Raw genomic sequence first — 21264 nt, 5'->3', positions numbered from 1 at the left:
TTCCACAACTACTCACTTAGAACATTCCGTGCACTGACTACCCTAAAGTGACTTTGGAGAGTTAATATGAATGTCCTCATGTCAACACAATGGACAAAGCATTCACTTTCAATACCCTTGTCCCTAAAAGAGATGTGGCCACTTCCCTAAGTACACCAGCCCCACCATCTCCTTGCCCAGCTGTGGCTCTCCTGCCACTTCCAAGGGTCTGATGATGGAAGGGGTGGCAGTTGAGGTACCTTCCATGGCTGTCCTCTCTCTCAACTCCTCTGCTCCTCAGTCTTACCCTCCACACTGAGTTTTATGGAAAAGCTTTGAATTCAATGGCAGTGGTCTTTGAAGGGGGATTTATTAAGCAGGGGAGGCTGAAGTTGTTCTGACCGGAAGCTCAGGCATTCTGCCATAGCAGACTGGACACCTGGCCATATCAAGTAGGTTGGTATTTTACCCACTTAAATGTACAGTTTTGTGAGTTTTTGTACGTGTATACAGTCATGCAATTGCCACAACAATGAAGACATTTAAAACTTCCACCATTCCAAAAATTCCCTTGGGTAGTTCTGCAGTCAATACGACCCTCACCCCAGCCCTGGAGAACCACCTATCTATTTTCTGTTGCTATAGAATTGTAAATAAATGAAATCTGACAGCATGTAATGTTTTTCGTGGGATTTCTTTCACTTAGCATAATGCTTTTGCAGGTTCATTCATGTTGTAACATGTATTGGTGCTTTTTCCTTTTTTATTTACTGCTATATATTATTCCCTAAGATAGTTATACCACAATTTATTTATCCACTCACACAATAATGGACAGCTAGGTTGTTTCCAGGGTCTGGCTATTATAAAGAAAGCTAGAAAAGACATTTGTGTACAGGTCTTTGCACAAGCATATGTTTTCATTTCTCTCAGGTAAATAAATATCTAGGAGTAGGATTGCTGATCACAAGGTACATGCATTTTCAATCTTACAAGAAATTGTCAAATTGTCTTCCAAGTGGCTGTGCCATTTTACATTCTTATCCTCAACATGTGAGAGTGACAGTTTTCCCACATCTTCATCAACACTTAATATTGTCAGTCTTTGTAACGTTAGCTGTTTTGGTGAGTGTACAGTGGTATCTCCTTATGTTTCATTTAGTGAGAATTATATATAGTTCATTGCACTTGGTGGTTTACAATATACTACAAAGATATATAACAGGTTCTGACAATTGTCTAAGTTTCTTCTTACAAAAACTAATAATTTTTTTTATTTTGACACAAAATAATTGTACATATTTATGGGGTACAGTGTGATGTTTCAATTCATGTATACCTTGTGCAATGATCAAATCATGGAAATTAGCATATTTATCACTTCAAACATTCATCATATATTTGTAGTGAGAACACTCAAAATCCTCTCTTCTAACTATTTTGAAATATTCTATACATTATGGTTAATTATGGTCACAGTGCTGTACAATAAGACACCAGAACCTAATCTTTATATCTAATTATGACTTTTACCTATTGACTAATCTCCCCCCATTCTCCTTCCCCCATTCTCCTTAGACCCTGGTAACCACTGTCCTAGTCATTACTTCTATGAGGTCATCTTTTTAAATTCCACATATGGGTGAGATCATGTACTATCTGTCTTTTGGTGCCTGGTTTATTTCACTTAACATGATGTCTTCCAGGTTTACCCATGTTGTCCTAAATGACAGGATTTCATTTTTTTTTTTTTTATGGCTGAATGGTATTCCATTGTTCATATACACCACATTTTCTTTAATCATTCATCCACTGATAGATATATGGTTTTTTTCTTAATTAATTAATTGTTTTTTATTTCAATAGGTTTTTGGGGAACATGTGGTGTTTGGTTACGTGAATAAGTTATTCAGTGGTGATTTCTGAGATTTTGGTGCACTCATCACCTAAGCATTGTACACCGTACCTGATGTGTGTTCTTTTATTCCTCATCTCCCTTCCACCCTTTCATTATATCACTGTTATGCCTTTGCATCCTCATAAGTGCTCCCACTTATGAGTGAGAATGTACAATGTTTGGCTTTCCATTTCTGAGTTACTTCACTTAGAATAATGGTCTTCAATTCCATGCAGATTGCTAGGAATGCCATTATTTTGTTCCTTTCTATGACTGAGTAGTATTCCATGGTGTATATATATACTACATTTTCTTTATCCATTAGTTGATTGATGGGCATTTGGGCTGGTTCCATATTATTGCAATTGCGAATTGATTGATGGGCTCTTAGTTTGATTGCATATTTTGGCTACTGTGAATAGTGCTGCAATAAACATGGGAGTACAGGTATCTCCTCAACATACTGATTTTATTTCCTTTGGATGTATACCCAGTAGTGGGATTTCTAGATCATATGGTAGTTCTATTTTTAATTTTTTAAGGAATCACCCATTGTGATTTTGATTTGCATTTCCCTAAAGGTTAGTTATGTTGATCATTTTTTCATATACCTGTTGGTCATCTGTATGTCTTCTTTTGAGAAACGTGTATTAAGATCTTTGTCCATTTTAAATCAGATTATTTGGTTTTGTTTGTTTAACAAACAAAATTTTAATTTGATCTAATCCTATTTGTTGATTTTTCCTTTTGTGGTCTGTGCTTTTGGAGACATATTCATTTATTTTGTCTTTTTCAAATTTTTTATTCACTTATTTTAAAATTTTATATTTATTTAAATTATTATTTTATTAAATTTTTATTTGTTATTTTATATTTATTTTTATCTTTTGTGATTCTATATAAATTTTAGGATTTTTTTTTTGTTTCTGTGAAAAATGTCATTAGAATTTTGATAAGAATTGCATTGAATTTATAGATCACTTTGGGAAATATGGACATTTTAACAATAGTAAATTTTCCAACTCATAAATATGAGCTATCTTTCCATTTATTTGTATCTTTTCAATTTTTTCTCATAAAGGTTTTATGGATTTCAGTGTACAGGTCTTTCATCTCAGTTTCAGGATACAAAATCAACATACAAAAATCAGTAACATTTCTAAATGCTAATAGTGAACTATTTGAACAAAAGTCAAGAAAACAATATTATTTACAATAGCTACCCAAAAAGTAAGATATGTAGGAATAAATTTAACCAAGGAAGTGAAAGATCTCTACAATGAAAGCTACAAAACATTTATTACAAAAATTAACGTTTGTTAAAGAAAATTGAAGAAGACACAAAAAAATGGAAAGATATCATGTGTTTACAGATTGGAAGACTTAATATTGTTAAAATGTCCATACTATCAAAAAGTGATCTACAGATTCAGTGCAATCTCTATCAAAATATTAACATTATTCTTCACAGAAATAGAAAAGTCATCTTAAAATTTGTATGGAACCACAAAGACCCTGAATAGTCAAAGCAATCTTCAGTAAAAATAAACAAAGCTGGGGGCATCACACTATCTGACTTCAAAATATATTGCAAAGCTATCATAACCAAAACAGCAAGACATTGGCATAACAACAGACATATAGATGTGGGAAACAGAATAAAGAGCTGAAGACAAAATCCACATGGTTATGGTCAATTGATTTTCCACAAAGGTGCCAAAAACACTCAATGAGGGAAAGAACAGTCTCTGCATTGTGATTTTAGCTTGCACTTCCTGAAGGGTTAACAATATTGAACCTCTTTACATATGCTTATTTGTCTTTCTTAAATTATTTTGGTTGAAGTATATGTTGAAATTTTGTCTATCTTTTAGAGGGTTTTTTTTATTAATAGGTTGTGCAAATTCTTTATTCTTGCCTTTTGATTTTCTCAATGATCTTTTAATTAGAAAAAGCTTTAAATTTTGATGAAGCCTATTTTATTACATTTTCTTTTTTTTATGGATTATGCCTTTTGTGTGCTGTCTAAGCTCAAGGTCACATAAATTTCTCTTATTTTTTTCTAGAAGCTTTATGGTTGTAGCTCTTATATTTAGGTTTATGATTCATTTTGAATTGCTTTTGTGTATGGTATGAGGAAAGGGTGAAGGTGATTTTTTTCCCCAATAGCTATCTAGTTATTCCAGTATTATTTATTGAGAAGACTCTTATTTCCCCCATTGAGTTACCCTGGCACCTTTGCCCTGGTATCTAACCTTTACTTGAAAGTTGGTTGAAGCAATCACAAAAGACTACTTTACTCAAGGTAGAAGGACAGCTGGAGAGGAAAACAGGACTTTCCTTCTGAAGTGGAGGTAGTGTCTAAGACTTGGGCCTCTCTTCACAAACTATCAGGAATGTTTTTGCCAAGAATGCAGCTTTCCATAGCTTGATATCATCCTATTATATAGTACAAATGTTTTTGCCTTTCCCCCTCCTTCTGTGGAGCCCTTGAACTATAAATAACTAACAGGAAACCAGGTAGGAGAACTTAGAATCTTCAGATATCAAAGCTAGAAGGAACCAATAACCTAATGGAGCACACGCTCGTCATTTGCATAAATACAGGAAAGAGGCCCAGAAAGTCTGAGTGACTTTCCCAGTATCACACAGCAATGAAATGGCAGAGATAGGAGCAGATTCCAGGTCTCCCAACTGCTTCCTGGTGTCTGACATTCATTTTCCCCACAATAGCCTCCCTCCTAGTGATTTCTCTGAAGATGAGTGGCTCACCATGTATTGGAACTTCACAAAATCATCTGCAGGAGGAGTGGTCTCAAGTGGAGCTTGACGTAGCCCTGGCTGTGGAAGGCAAGGAGGCAGGAGGCTTTAGTTAGCGGCACCGACTCCTTGCCATAGTGGCCATCTGAAACGGCTCAGTTGCCTTCTAATTGCTCCCAAACTGTTGCATATGCCAGACTTTGGGTGTTTCTCATCATCCAGGTTTCCCCAGCCCAGGACTCTTGCTCATTCATATGTGGCTGCTCCGTGGCCACCATCCGTTACAGACAGAGTGCGCAGCAGACATGCATGCATCATAGCAGCAGTGGGCATGTGTTCTGTCCCCATCCTGTGTCTTCAGAGTCTGCAGAGCAAGTGCAAGGCCAGCCTGGAGGAGCCACCCAGGATGGCGGCCACCCATTGAGAGGGTGCATTGGCTGAGATCTCAGCACTGGAAACATCAGCCCTGACAGTGACATCACAGATTCTTGTGTTCAATTCCTTTCTTTGCAGATGGGAAAACTGAGTCCTAGAGAAGACAAGATATGTTCCCAATGTCATACAGCAGAGTTGCATAGCAAGCACTTTGACAGACAGAAATTCAACCCTGTACACCATTGATTCTTTGCTTTTGTTTGATGAGACTTAAAATGAAAATTATATTTTGTATTTGCACTCCTTATTATATACTTCACAATTGCACTGGCATTCATGCATCCAAATTACTGGATGGTGTTATCTACATAAATCCATGTATACTGTGCTTTATGAATGTTTTATAGTACATGCAGCCAAAATAACCCTTGAAATGTGATTTTCATCTTACCCAGTGTCTTAGAACCTCGTTCCCTCTGAAAGATGTGGCTTTAATGTGGAGCTATTTAATTGGGTGGGGAAGGGGGGATCCTGACTCCTAGTTAAGCATTCTTTCCCCAGCACCAAGCTGCCTTGATCTTCCAGTGAAATGTCCAATTTTTGTCAGAGTTTCCCCCTCCCCAAGACAAAAAAGGGGAGTACAGGACGCTGGCTTTGCCAGAAAGTTAGCAGATGAGGGAAAATGCAAGTAGCAAACGTCCATGAAATGCAGTTTCTCATGAACTCAACAATAAGGATTTAATTTGCAAAGCGCCCCCCACCCCCACGACTTTCCAGTCAGCTACAGCAAGGCTTCCTGGGGCTGAGAGCAGCCTGAGCCTTGTCCCTTTAATGTGGGGTCCTCCTCTGGGCTCTTCCTCTCTCTGGGAAGTGACTGTGCACAGGGAGAGTGTAATTGGCAGGCTGTGACACTGCTGTCTGCAAGTGTCTCTCTAAGTGGAGCGCATTTCAGCTTTATCTGGTGATGTCTGCTACCTGAGAAAGGCCCTGGGCCATCTCAAAGGGCTTGTAGCAGCTAATTGTGCCTGTTAGGACCAGCAATTAGCTGGGGATTTCTGGACTTCGAAGCTCCAACACCCACCAGCTTTCCGTTCCTTTCTCTCCCTTTCACTTAACTAGCCCAGCCTAATAGAGGCGGTGAAGGACAGGCAGGTGAGGGCCAGACAGGACAAGGAAGGCGGAGGCTGGCGGAGCCTCATCCTACGCCCCCTCTGAGTCCTGCATTCTATCCCCACCCGAGAGAACCTGTGAAAAGAAACAGGCACCAGCTCTGGTCTCATGCTGTAAATACATCCTCTTGATTGCAGGACCGGGGCTGGAGGCTTATTAATCGGTATTGGGAGTCATGCTGCCCCTGTTTGTACAGTTTAAGCGGGAGTTGGAAGATGACAATAAAAAGCTAATTAGGCGCAGGTCATAAATGAGATCACACATGCATGGTGTCTGCTGGTTACTATGGGCACACGATGGTTTCGGTGGTAACACGAGGCAGAACGTCTGAAAATTAAGACAATAAATCAGTTTCATTGAATAAAAGCAGTGCATTTACCCATTAATTAAGGATAATGGTATCCTATAAGCTTTTTGTGTGCCACAGGTAATTTGTTGTACTTTACTGTAATAATATACGTTGAAGATTAAAAATTCAGTATACCTTACAAGTAATGGATGCACACGGCTCTTCCTCTATTTTCAGAAACAGCTAAAGGTTCATGCATTAGCACAATCCCATATTCAGGCTCACCTGATCTGCCTTTGTCCAGTGACTCAGACTAGTTATTAGGCATGTTGTTTCTCTGGTGGCTTGCAGTGAGAGGGGAGTGACCCTCCGTCCCGCTGTGTCCGCTAATGTGTCCATTTGGGTTTTATTTTTTTAGCAGCTATCACCCAATTCCTTTCTTCACAAAACCGTATCCTTATATTTTGGAGGGGATATCCCCCAAGTTGTGCAGTCTTGAAGGGCTGTCAATCAAGGTACCCAAGGCAGGATGTAATCAGAGCTCAGCCAATCAATCTCTGTGCCCCAGGACTCAGACCCAAGCAGAGTAATGCAAGGGCAGAGAAAAACAGGGTCCTGGGAGCTCTATCTAGAACAGAGCTGATCAACCTAGTTGACAGGATGATCAACTAGGTTCTGTCTAGGAGATCTCTAAGACTCCCACAGTCACTCTTCAGGGTAGGCAGAACAATGCCCCACTCCAAAGACACCCACGTTCTAATCCCCAGAACCTGTGAAAATGGTACCTGACCTGGAAAAAGCAACTTCACAGTTGTGATTAAATGTGCTGACTTTGAGATGGGTAGATAATACTGGGTTTTCCAGGAGGAGCTCATGTAATCACATGAGTCCTTAAAAATGTGAAACCCTGGCTGAACGTGATAGCTCACACCTGTAATCCCAGCACTTTGGGAGGCTGAGGTGGGAGGATCGCTTGGGTCCAGGAGATCAAGACCAGCTTGGGCAACCTAGTGAGACACTGTCTCTACAAAAATACATAAATAAATAAATAAATAAATAAATAAATAAATAGATAAATAAATAGTTGAGCATGGTAGCACATGCCTGTAGTCCCAGTTACTTGGGAGGCTGAGGTGGGAGAATGGCTTGGGTCCAGGAGGTCAAGGCTGTAGTGAGCCATGATTGCACCACTGCACTCCAGTCTGAGCAACAGAGTGAGACTCTGTCTAAGAAAGAAAGAAGAAAGTAAAGAGAAAAGAAAAGAAAAGAAGGAAGGAAGAAGGAAGGAAGGAAAGAGAGAAAGAGAAAGGAAATGAAAGGAGAAAGGAAAGGGAAGGAAGGGAAGGGAAGGGAAGGAAGGGAAGGGAAGGGAAAAGGAAGGGAAGGAAAAGAAAGGAAAGGGGGAGGGAGAGGGAGGGAGGAGGGAGGGAGAGGGAGGGAGGAGGGAGGGAGAGGGAGGGAGGAGGGAGAGAGGAAGGAAGGAAGGAAGGAAGGAAGGAAGGAAGGAAGGAAGGACGGAAGGAAGGAAGGAAGGAAGGAAGGAAGGAAGGATCCTTTCTCAGCTGGGTCAGAGAAAAAGATGACAATAGAAGAAGAATCAGAGTCGGGATATGAGAAGGACTGGACCACCATGCCAGACCATTTTTGAAGATGGAGGAAAATGACCACCAACCATGAGATGCAGGCAGCCACTAGGAGCTGGAAAAGGCAATGAGATGAATTATCCACTGGAGCCCACAGGGAGGAGTGCAGTGCTGCTGACACCGTGATGGTAGCCCAATGACACCTGTGCCAGACTTCTGATCTATAAAACTGTAAGATGATAGATTTCTATTGTTTGAGCCATTGACTTTGGGGAATTTGTTACAGCAGCAAGAGAACGTTCATGCTGTTGAGACTGTGCCCTCAGACTTAGGCAGAGTGTGTGTCTGCTGCTTGTAACCAGTTCTACCTATCAAAACTGGAGAAAGTAACTTTGCCTTCAGTTGCCTCAAGTAAATTTGGATGGGCCATAGGTATAATTCACAGCTCAGGATAGGCTGGCTGGCCTGGCAATGAAACAGAGCTGGAAATGAAATGTGCTGCCTATTCTGTCTTCCCATGTTTCCAGTGCCAAACCACACCCCAAAACATCCATGGACACGTTGATGTTGGAAAGACCTCCTGGTCTCCCCTTCCCTCTTTCCTTCCTCTCTCTCTTCCTCTTCCCTCTTTCCTCTTCTTTTTTGCCCTCTTCATTTATTCTTTCATTTTCAAAACGCGAATGCCTGGATCCCCCAACCATTGCCACACCAAAACTCCATTCACTGGTCTGGGAAGGCACACAGATGTATGATTTTTATAAAATAAGCTCACCTGAGAATTCTGATGCACATGAGATTCAGATGCCCGGGAAGGGCCAATGGCTTAATTTAAGGCCAACATTTCCAGATAACATAATGAAGACTTTGAAGATGTAAGTGTCCTGTTCGAGGTCACACAACTGACCACGAGCAGCGAACAGCAGGTTCAGTGCTCTTCCCATGACCAGGGGCTGCTGCCAACTCGAGGACATTGGAGAATTCAGTGGACCCTCTGAGATCTCTCAGTTTAGAAACCTTTCTCTTGTAAATGGAACATTTCATCCATTTACATTTTAATGTAATTATGTTATATTGGGGTTTATATCTACCATCCTCCTAGGTGGATTTGATTAGTCTTCTTACCCACTCAGTGCCCCTTTTAGTTTTGGGGGGTTGGTTATTTCTTTAGTTCTTCCAGTGTTTCTTCTGTCCTTTGGAAGATACCCACTGCTATCTTTTCTGCTTACCTTAGTGCCATGGTTGTCCACTGGGGCAATTTCAGCAGATGTTTGACAATGTCTATAGACAGTTTTGGATGTCACCATGGTAGTGGGTGGAGGGGAGGGCATTGCTAGTGGTGACTAGTGAGTGGAGGCCAGAAATGCTGCTAAACTTCCTACAGTACACAGGAAAATCCCTCCCAATAAGGAGTGTATGGTCCCAAATCTCAACAGCACTGAGACTGAGAAACTCTGCCCTAGAGATGACAACTTTTATCTTTGACTCATGAAAATTTAATGTCAATTTGGTAACTTTACAAGTTTCCTAGAACGTGCAATAGAATACTGCAACTCCTTTGCCCAATTTCAACTCATGTGCTATCAGTGTTGGGCATTCTCCATACATTTTAAACCCCACAAGATATCATTGTTATTTTTGATACAGTCATTTATTTCTTCATTTAGACTTTCCCAGAGCTCTGCATTTCTTCCTGGATCTCTGACCTTCCATATGGAATCCTTTTCCTTCTGCCTGAAGAACTCACTTTATCTCCTGGAGTGTGGATCTGTCGGCTGGTAAGAAGTTCTTTCAGTTTGTGTTTGTCTGAAAATGTCTTCACTGAACTTTTTCATTGTTTTTATGATTACTAGTATGGTTATTGATGCCTACATGTAGAAAACACTGCTGCCTTCACAATGAAAGTGTTCAACACAACCACAATACTATTATCACACTTAAGAAAATTAAAATTGATTAACATCTAAAATGGAGCGAATATTCAAATTTCCACACTTGTCCCCAATACATTATGATAGCTAGATCCTCTTATAAAGATTCACCTGATTGTCAGGTCTTTTGTCTTTTTCAAAAGTCTAGAATACATTTTACTTATTTTTTAAATTATTGTTATTCCCTTTGCATTTTTTTTGAAGAACCAAGCTAGTTGTTCAGTAAAATGTGTCACATGCTGTATTTTTCTGATTGTTTCTCCAGATTTGATTTAGGTTTAGTACTTCTGGCAGGAATACTACATAGGGAATGTGCATACTTGTCGTCACATGTCAGGAGGCATATAATGTCAGGTTGTTCTACTAGTGAGGGTCACTGGTTAAGGTGGTTACTGCCAGGTCTCTTCCATGCAAGTATTTTTCTTTGGTGGTTAGTATGCTGATAAGCAAATATATTTTGTGATCAGTAAAATGCTTTACACTATGAGACATGTGACTTGTCACCATCTCCAACATTTCACCCTGGGTTTTTAGCACCTATTCATGATTCTTGCCTGAATCAATTATTGCACTGGGGATTACAAAGTGGTGATTTTTCTCATTTAATACTCTCTTCTGTATTGATTAGTGGTTAATGTTCTTTGGAAAAGAGGAGTTTTGAGTACTGTCTTGTTTTTTGGAAAAACAATGCATCTCAAGCTTATTTTGTATTTCCCCTGTCCCAAATGTGCAGTCACTTTTCAAAGGAGCCTTGGGGTTCTTTAATGGGAAATGGTATTTAGGAGCCAAGATCTGGGCTGCAGGTGTGCTCCTCATCAACCAGCTGCTATTGTCTTTAGCCCACTTTAATGGGAGGAATTAGGAAATGCATTTTTCCCTTAAAATTCGGAATTCGTTTTGATAACCTCCAATTCAATAGGAAATTGATTCATATTTGCATTTTCCTTTCACTACACTGAGAACCTTACTTTGTAGCAACATGTTTACGCTTTTTGTGTAAAATCCTGAATTTATATTGATAATCTCCAATTCAATAGGAAAGTGATTCATACTTGTATTTTCCTTTTACCCCACTGAGAAAACTACTTTGCAGCAACATGCTTATACATTTTCCCTTTTCTAGAATGCACAGAATAGTTTCAGAATTGCACACCAAGACAACTGCCATTAACAAACCTCCCAAACAAAGGTCAAGATTCCTTTGCAGAATTAAAAATATATATTTTTTAACTTTAGAATGTAGCCTTCCTGTAGGAATGTGTGATTAGAGTAATATGTTCAAAAGTTACTTGAATTAATTTTTTATCTCTATGGTTATCCATTTGAAGTACGATTTTATTAATTTGGGTCTTCACATTTCCTTTTTATCCTTTTGATATAATTTTACTTTTGCATACATAAAACATTTACAGGTTCAAAATTCAAAGCTATAAAAAAGATAAACTCAGAGGAGTCTCACACATAAATTTCACCCAATTCTTACTCCTACCCATCACCAGAGGAAAATCTTTTTGTTATTTTCCGGTATATTTTTTCTGTGTTCCTTTGTGCCAAATAAGTAAGGATGTATATATCTAAGTATAGAGAATATATGTGTATACATATGCATGTGTATGCATACATACATGTTATTTCCCAATTGTTTTTAATAAAAGTATGGTATAAGCTATACAGCTTCCTTTTGGCCATTGATAAAACATTCAGGAAATTACTCCATTATTCCATTACGCTTTATACAGATATTCCTCATACTTTGTTTGAGTTGAATATTATTTTACTATGTGGATACAACAAAGTTTATTCAAACACTTTTCTATGAATAAACACTTGGGTTGATATTACTTTGTATTCAGGGTAAATTCCTTAGTGGACTTGCATTGCCTTTCTTTTTTCCTTTAAGGTTTTGTGGCTTTATTTTGTTTTCCTATTTTCATCCGAATATTAAAATCCTTGTCCAGATACAGGAAAAAAATTTGTTGATATGTTCATTGTGATTACTACAAATTTATATAACTTGGCCAGATGATATCTTTATGATTTTTTGTTTTCCAAGAACAATAAATTTATTTCTACTTCTTCAGGTCTAATTTCAGGTCTTTCAATGTGTTTTTAGGTTTTCCTCATCTAGGTTTTGCACATTTCTTGTTACATTTATTCATAAAAATGTATCATGTTGTTATTTTAAACGGAGTTTTCTCTTTCATTACATCTTCTGAATAATGATTACTTGGATATTTAAAGGCTATTGTCTTTTATGATAATTTTACATCATTCTACCTTATTTAATTTTGTATATTTGTGTGTACTTTTGTTTGTGTATTGGTTTAATTTTTTTTTTTTTTTTTTTTTTTTTTTTTTTTTTGAGACGGAGTCTCGGCTCTATGGCCCAGACTGGAGTGCAGTGGTGCGATCTCGGCTCACTGCCAGCTCCGCCTCCCGGGTTCACGCCATTCTCGGCCTCCCGGGTTCACGCCATTCTCCTACCTCAGCCTCCTGTGTCGCTGGGACTACAGGCGCCTGCCCAAGCCCGGCTAATTTTTTGTATTTGTAGTAGAGATGGGGTTTCACCGTGTTAGCCAGAATGGTCTGGAGCAGCTCCTGACCTCGTGATCCGCCCGCCTCAGCCTCCCAAAGTACTGTGATTACAGGCGTGAGCCACTGCGCCCGGCGGTTTAACTTCTATTTATTAGAGTTTCCAGGTACATTGGAATATCATATACAGAGAAAAAGTTTTACTTTTTTTCCAAGCCTTATACCTCTTCTTGTTCTTAAAGTATTAGCCAATCAAAGCAGATAAGAGAAAAATGTACATTAGCTATAGCAGAGATGTTAGGAATCACTGCCTTTTTCTGGAACTTGATAGAAATACTTCTAGTGTTTATCCATTAAATAAAATGCTACTTTTAAAACTAAAGCATGAATACGTTATCATTAGGAAAGTATTTATAAATTCTGATTCTATTTAGTATTTTCCTGATGAAAACAGGAAACATTATTCATTTAAATATTTCATTAAAGCATTTATAAAAATTTCAAACTTTCAGAACATTTTTAATACAATGGTATTTCTTCACCCAGACTCACCAATTGTTGTTAACAGTTTGCTACATTTGCTAATGTGTGTTTTCTAAAGAAAAGAACATTTTGTGACATAACCACAGCACAACTAAAAAGTCAGAAAATTTAATATTGACATAATACATTATATAATTTATAGTCTAAATTCCAATTTTACCAAATGTTTCCATAATGTCCAGAGTTTTTACTCAGTTCAGTATTTACCTCAGGACAATTACCTAAAATTTAGTCATCTCTTTCATTTTCCTTAATTTTGGGCATTTACTTATTCTTTAATTGTCTTTCATGACATTGACACTTTTGAAGAGTGAAAGGCAATTATTTTGTGAAAGATCCCTCCCTTTGGTGATTGCTTCTCAGTGATTGGATCTAGGTGACGTTTTGAACTGAAAAACTGCAGAAGTTACTTGAGCTTCTTTGCAGTGCATTGCTTCAGGAAGCATGTGGTATCCGTTCGTTGCATTATTGGGTAACTTTGTTCACCAGCCTTCTCCACTGTAAAATTACTATTTTCCCTTTTGTAATTGCTAAACACTTTTCTGGGATGAATTTTGGCTGAATTATTTTGGACTGTGTAAATATCCTATTTCCATACAATCTTTCACCCATGGTTTCCAATATCCATTGATTTCATCAGTTATCCTTATCTAATAAATTGTATGTTTTTTTAAATTGTGCTTTTCTAATTCTATTGTTTGTTCAGTGTTTAATAGCTGGCATTCTTCACTATAGAAGAATATCACTCTGCATTTAAATTTATTTTTAATGTATTGAATTATAATCCATCTCCTTAACTATTATCTATGTTATTTTTTTCCTGTATCTGGACAACGGGCGCCCCTTCAAGCTGCTTTTCCTTGTTGTGGTTTTGACAAATCCTCATCCTTCTTTGAGTACCTTCACCCTTTTAGTTGTTTTCATGCTATATACTTTTTCCATTCCATCTTTTACTTTCAATTTATGACTATTTTTATATTTAAAGTATATCGGTTATATCACTTGATCTTGCTTTTATTAATCCTTTCATATAGTCTCTGCCTTTTAATCGAGTTCTTTATACTTAATGTAATTATTCAATCTAATTTAGACGTTACATTTTACTATTTGTTGTTGGTTTTTGTTCTTTTGGTCTTCTCTTTTGGATTTTTTTTATTTTGGTCTTTTCTACTTTTGGATTTTGATCTTCTTTTCCTGCCATCTTTTGGCTTAACTGAATATGTTTTATGATTTTATTCCAATGTATTGGTTAGGTTTTAGCTATACTTTATTGATTTATTTTTCCTAGGTGTTAAAGGCTTTAATATATACAGCCTTAATTTTTCACAGTCTACTTAAAGTTAGGTCCATTTATCCCCCTCTGTCCCTGCTCTGTTTGTTATGCTATAGTTGTTATATATATATATATATATATATATATATATATATATATATATACACACATATATATACACATATACACATATTACAGTTACATAATTTAAAATTCTCCAAATATAATGCCATATGTTTTGCTTCAAATAGCCTTAAAGGTTGTTTTTTAAAAATATAAAATGTAAAGAGTCTTTCATATTTTCTACATGTTTACCAGTTACAGGGCTCTTTATTTATTCCTAGATATATAAGTTTCCATCTAGTATTATTTACCTTGGACCTGGAGAATTTCTTTGAGTGTTTTTTATACTATTGTCTGTTAGCAACAAGTTCTCTTAGTTTTAATATATCTGGAAATGTCTTTATTTCACCTTCATGCTTGAAGAATATTTTCACTGTGTAAAGAATTCTGTACTGAAAGTTTTTCTTTCAACATAGTCATGTGTTGCTTAATAACAGGGATATGTCTGAGAAATGTGTTGTTAGGTAAAATGTATCATTGTGTGAACATCATAGTGTGTACTTACACAAATCTAGATAGTATAGCCTCCTACACACCTAGGCTGTATGATATAGCCTGTGGCTCCTAGGCTGTAAACCTGTACAGCATGCTACTTTGCTGAGCACTGTAAGCAATCGTCTTTCATTGACCAAGACATCATTATGCATTGCATGATTATGTTTTAAAGATGGCATTCCACTGTCTTCTGACTTCCAGCACTTCTGACCAGAAGTCAGCAGTTGTTTACATTGTTGTTTCCTTTAATATAACAGCTGTTTTTCTCTGGTTGATTTAAGCATTTTCTCTTTTTAAAGCTTTTTAAAATTGATACATAATATTTGTATGTATGTATAGTGTACACATGGTATTTTGATACATGTGTAGGATGTGTAATAATCAAGTTAGAGTATTTAGGATATCCAACACCTCAAATATTTATCCTGTCCATTGGGAACATTTCAAATCTTCTGTTTTAGCCATTTTGAAGTACACATTATATAGTTGTTAACTGTAGTCACCCTACTGTGCTATCAAACATTAGAATTCATTCTTTCTATATAACTGTATGGTTGCGCTCATTAATCTACCTCTCTTCATCACTCCCCTCACACACACACACAGCCTTTCTAGCCTCTGATCATTCTACTCTCTACCACCATTGGAACAACTGATTTTTCCTTTGTGTTAGATTTTTATTACTTGGACCAAGATATGCCTAGGTGAAATAATATTTTTTCTCTCTCTCTTTCTCCTTCCTTCCCTGTCTACCTCCCTCCTCCCTCCCTCCCTCCCTTCCTTCCTTCCTTCCTTTCCTCCCTCCCTCTTTTGCCCAGGCTGGAGTGCAGTGGTGTGATCACAGCTCACTGCAGCCTCGACCTCCTGGTCTCAAGTGATCCCCTACCTCAGACTCTTGAGTAGCTGATGCCACAGGCATGCACATCACCATGTCAGCCTACTTTTTGTATTTCTCATAGAGATAGGGTTTCACCATGTTACCCAGACTGGTCTTGAACTCCTGAGCTCAATCAATCTGCCCCCACTTAGCCTCCCAAAATGCTGCAATTACAGGAGTGAGCCCCCATGTCCAGATGAAATTTCCTTTGCACTGCTTTTCTTGGCATTTGTTGAGCTTCTAGAATCTATAAATCTGTGTCTTTCACCAAATTTGGATAAATTTAAGGCATCATTCATTTCTTCAAGTAATTTTCTGTTCCACTTTCCCTCTCTTTTCATTCTGGGATTCCAATGACATTTGTGGTAGAAATGTTGGTATTGTCTCACTGTCCTTGTCATTTAAACAATTACTATTGTTCTATCTTCAAGTTCAGGGACTTGTTTATATGTCATCACTAATTTACTGTTAATCACAGCCTGTAATTTTTTAAAATTTTATCTAGACTATGGGTCTATTTATGAGAAAATGGGTACAAATGAGCTACTTTACCATTACTGAAAGCAGAACTCTCCTGAAAAAAAAAAATGGTACTAATGCATTACTTTTAATTTTCACTTTCATTCTCTAAGGATATTTTAAAGGGTATAGACATCTTGTTTGACAGTTATTTTCTCATAGCACACGTATGCATGAAACAAAAATTTGTTTTCTGGCTTACTTTTTTTTTTAATTCAGAAAGTATTTGTCAATTTTATTCCTGCTCCTTTGAAGGTAACCTTGTTTGACTTGGCTCTTAAAGGGTTTTGTGTTTTGATTTATTGTTTGGTTTTATTTTTGTATGCATAAATATGGATCTATTTTTTATTTATCTTCTTTGGCATTTCTTAGGCTTTTTGGATCTGTACTTGATGGCTTTTGTAAATTCTAGAGAATTCTCAGTCTTATCTACTTAAATGCCTCTTCCACATTCTCTCCTCTCCTTTTGTAACTATAATTAAACGTATATCAGACTTCTGACTGTATTTTCTATATCTCTTACCCCCCATTCATTCCTTTCTTTCTTACTATTTTTCTATCACTTCTTATTATTTTTTCTCTATCCTGTATATTTCTTTTGATATGTCCTCTTTTTACTAATTTTCTCTTTAGCTACATGGTATTTGCTATAAAACTCATCTGCTGATTTCTTTATTTCACCTACATTTATTGTCCCATAATGTCCTCTTAAATATGCCATGTCATTACTGGAAATTTCTGTTCTCTGTAAAAAATGTCAATATTGTCTTTTTTTTTTTTTGGTTTGGAAACAGAATAATTATTTAGCATAATTATTTTAAAGACTGTGCCTTACATTTTCCTTGTGAGCCCCTATGAGTCTTTTTCTAATGTCTTTTTTCTGCTAGTTTCGTTTCATTTTGTTTTGCCAAGCAATAAAACACAATCTCTTATCTCTTTTCTATGTAAGGCATCATATGGAGCAATATTTTTGATCCTATTTGATTCTCTCATCAACTGTATTATTATACCCATTCTGAAAATGAGAAACCTGAGGCTTAAAGATGTTGAGTAACTTCTCAAAGCCACATGGATATAAGGAGATCCCTGGAATTCAGAACCGGATTTATTTGCATTTAAAGCTAAAGGCTGAGCTTTTAACCCTTGGCTACCTGGAAAAAGTTGGGCTTTTCCCAAGTGGCAGAGCCAAAATCAAACCAAACCATTGTTATGGATGGATATGGTAGTCAATGCCAGTGCTACATCCTTTTTCAAGTTCTCTATGCAGACAGATTTTGCAGCAGTGCACTGACTGTGAGCTGCTTTTGGTATGTGATCTGGGACTGGACAGCTGGCTCCTTGAGTGATGAAGCTGAAATAAGGAAATTAATAATTTTATTTTCATTTTAGAGAGGCTCCTCTGAGAGTTGGGGTTAGGCAGTGGTAAGGCACCTATCACTTTCTGCCAAGGCCCAAAGCAGCCGGTAACAGCCAGCATAACTGACCCCAGGGCTTGCTTTCTTGCCAGACACTCCAAACCTCTCTGTATAGGCTATTGTCAAAACAATAGCAGCAACAGCAGCAAAAAATAACATTTATTGAACACACTAACTGTGTGCTTATCACTGTTCTAGAACTTTATATTTATTGATGCATAAACATCCTTGTAACAATGCTATGAAGTACATTGTATTAATATTTGGATTTTGCAGATGAAGAAACCAATGCACAGACAGGTTATTTAACTTGCCCAAAGTCATCGGAAATAGCACAGCTATTTAGAGTGAGACACAGCTCACATTCAGGGCCCACCCCAGAGTCCACACTCTTAACTACCAGTTAATTACATTGTTAATTAATTCACTTTTGTGTTGGTGGTCCTGTTGTGAGGGAGAAACTGTGTAACTATCCTAGAAATAAAATGCAGGATGGGAATGGGAGTCTGAAAGAAGTCAAGTCTTGGATCAACAGAGAGCCAAGAGCCAGGAGTTAAGGAAGGGTCAGTGGTGAGTGAAAAGGTCCAGACTGCCCAGCACGTTGGTGCAGTGGCTCACACCTGTAATCCCAGGACTTTGAGACCAGCCCAGGCAACATAGTGAGACCCTCCTCTCCACAAAAATAATTAAAAGTTAGCTGCGCATAGTAACATGTGCCTGTGACCCCAGCTACTTGGGAAGCTGAGGTGAGAAGATCATTTGAGCTCAGGGGTTTGAGATCAGCTTGGGCAACACAGCAAGACCCTGTCTCTACAAAATATTAGAAATTAGCTGGGCATGGTGGCATGCACCTGTAGTCTTAGCTACTCGAGAGACTGAGCTGGGAGGATCACGTGAGCCTGTCAGGGTTGCCTGAGCCTGGGAGGTCAAGGCTGCTATGAGCTGTGATTGCACCACCACACTCCAGCCTGGGTGAAAGGGCAAGACCCTGTCTCAAAAACTAAAGAAATGTAAAACTCTACACTGTCCTAGGTGGTGGGGTATAGAGGTGAGGGTAGTGCCATAGAAGACTGCAAGAAGAGGACATGCAAATGATTATCAGCAATGATCGTGCCTGAGAAGCTGTGGATCCAGCTGCATCATGGAGGCTGAGCCAGAATTTCTCTTATTTTTTACTTCTATGTTTTTGCTTTTTTCACGACAAAGTGTCATTCTGATTTCCAGGCTGAAGTGCAGTGGCATGATCAAGGCTCACTGCAGCCTGGACCTCCCTGGAGTCTGAATTTCTACTTAGCTACTCCCAATAAAATCATGTATGTCTTTTGAAAGCTGCCTTTTACAACAGATTCTCCACCGAAATTTTTAATAAAAAATTAAGGCTTTCGCTCAGAATCTCTTATGCAACAGTTCTTCCATATGTAGATAGAGGTGTCAGAACTGACTCAAGTGTTTTATTGGTGAAGAATCTCAGAATCTGGCAATTTTCACCTTTATAAAGAATGCTAGTTTATTATTTATTTATGGCTTTTCTCCTGATTTCCCACTTGCTTTCCTTCTTTGTCTATTTGGTGGTGGGCCTACCCACTGCTACGGGCTCCTTTCCGCTGATAACTGTCCATCAGTTTTTACTTACACTGAGTGGTGGATCTGGAATCAAGGGGCCCAGCTGGGTTCCTAGGTAATAGCAAAAATGTCCTGTGGGTGGACTGTGGAGGTTCATGCCCTAAGCTGGGCATCCCCACCTAGGTGTTCAGGCTGAGCCCAGCCAGGGCCAACAGTCTCATGGGTACAGGGCCTGAAAATAGTGCCTTTGCTCAGAGCCAGCAGATGGCTAGTTCTCTCAGGAAATGCCACTCTACTTGGGGCTGTCTGGCCTCCTTGACTGTGTGGGGCTGGCTCTGCTTTCTTGATGGGACCTGGGAAATTCCAGCTTCCCCAGGCTCGAAAATCCCTACCCCTGCTAACTCTAGAAGACAGAAATTCACGTAAAAGCTAGATTCACATAAAAGCTAGATTCAGTCCCAACCTAAGCTCTCAGGCTTCTCACTATGCCGGACACTCCCGATGTCAGGTGAAGCCATGTGGGGACATCTAGGCTTGTTCAAGGCCCCTTGCCAGGCTCCACATAAAGCAGACCCTTGTGTGGGTGAGGCATGGTCATAGATGATCTGGATAGTGAATGGGGAGAAAAGCAGTGAGGTTCAGGGGAGGAGCACTGACCTGGGAATCGGGAAGTTCAAGCTTGGCTTGCCTCTGCGTTAACTCTGGAACTTCTCAGGTGCTGAACTACTGGAACCAAGGACGTCCTCAGATCTGGCCACATGAGAAAGCAGCAAGGTGCAGGAAAACAGCCACAGACATTACAGTCCACCAGACCACTGTCCGCGACCAAGTGTGCCTGTCACTCACTCATGGCTTTGGCCAAATAATTTCAGTGTCTTCATATATAAAATAGAGCTGGTGATGCCTGACCTGCTCTTCAGGTGCCCAACCAGGAAACCCTAAGACAACATTTCTCTAAGCTTCAAGCAAAATCTTGACACAGACTTGGACTATCATGCATTACTGGGGCATGATGACCACATCAAAGGAGCAAGCTTATGGATTGAGTGTCAGCTGTAGCTCTCATTCACGCTTCACAGCCACTGTGTGGGGCAGGTGTGACCACACCTGGCAGGTTTCAGACAGGAACCCTGAGAGTATATTAGGTTATGGGCACCATCAGAACTGGAAGGATTACTTTCAAGTCCCATTTCTAGCACACCTGTAGGGTCTCAATGTGTGTTTGTTGAGTGAAAGAAGGAACTTCCCCACCCCACTCATCCTATATTCTTCTGTGTCAACTATTCACCCTTGGAGGGCAAAGAGTGGGGTGCCTCCTTGGCCTTCGTTCTGCAGTCACTTTTCATGGGGAGAGTGCTCCCTTTCTGACCTCCTGAGATTCCAGTCACTGGCATGAAAACCCATCCTTGGCTGCTTCACTCCCTGACAGGTGGGGAGTGATGCCTTTTACCATTTATGAAAAAAAAATGTAAATGGTGACAAAAGCTATTTTTGTAATGTTTTTATCTATTCCATGACTGACATCAATAATACATAACAGTTTCATTGACATTGTATCGCATCCAATGGGCCCAGTGACCTGATTCAATGTCAGTAGAAAAGCCTCGTACATCATCTCCGTGGCTGAATTGCAACAGATCCATTACCAACGCTTCAACCCCAGAAGTGTCCGGGAACCGATGCCAAGTCCATTTCAAGTCCTCCTTCCCAATCTTCCTGGTTTGTAACTGCCTTAGCTCTCTCACCATGGACTCAGTCGCCCTTTGGCTCACCCCCTTAAACTGTTCCATCCCTGGACTTACTGAGTTTCAAGGGTCAGGACAGGTCTGTGCATTTGGTACTGTGTGTCACACAGTAGGAGCTCAATTTATGAATAAACGAGAGGGGGAATGGCGGGGAGGAGGAAAGAATGTGGGTCTACACCTCAGTTACAGCGTAAGTGC

The sequence above is a fragment of the Rhinopithecus roxellana genome, chromosome 12 (genome assembly GCF_007565055.1).
Source record: "Rhinopithecus roxellana isolate Shanxi Qingling chromosome 12, ASM756505v1, whole genome shotgun sequence".
Taxonomy (NCBI): Eukaryota; Metazoa; Chordata; class Mammalia; order Primates; family Cercopithecidae; genus Rhinopithecus; species Rhinopithecus roxellana.
Note: the sequence above shows the minus strand (reverse complement) of the source record.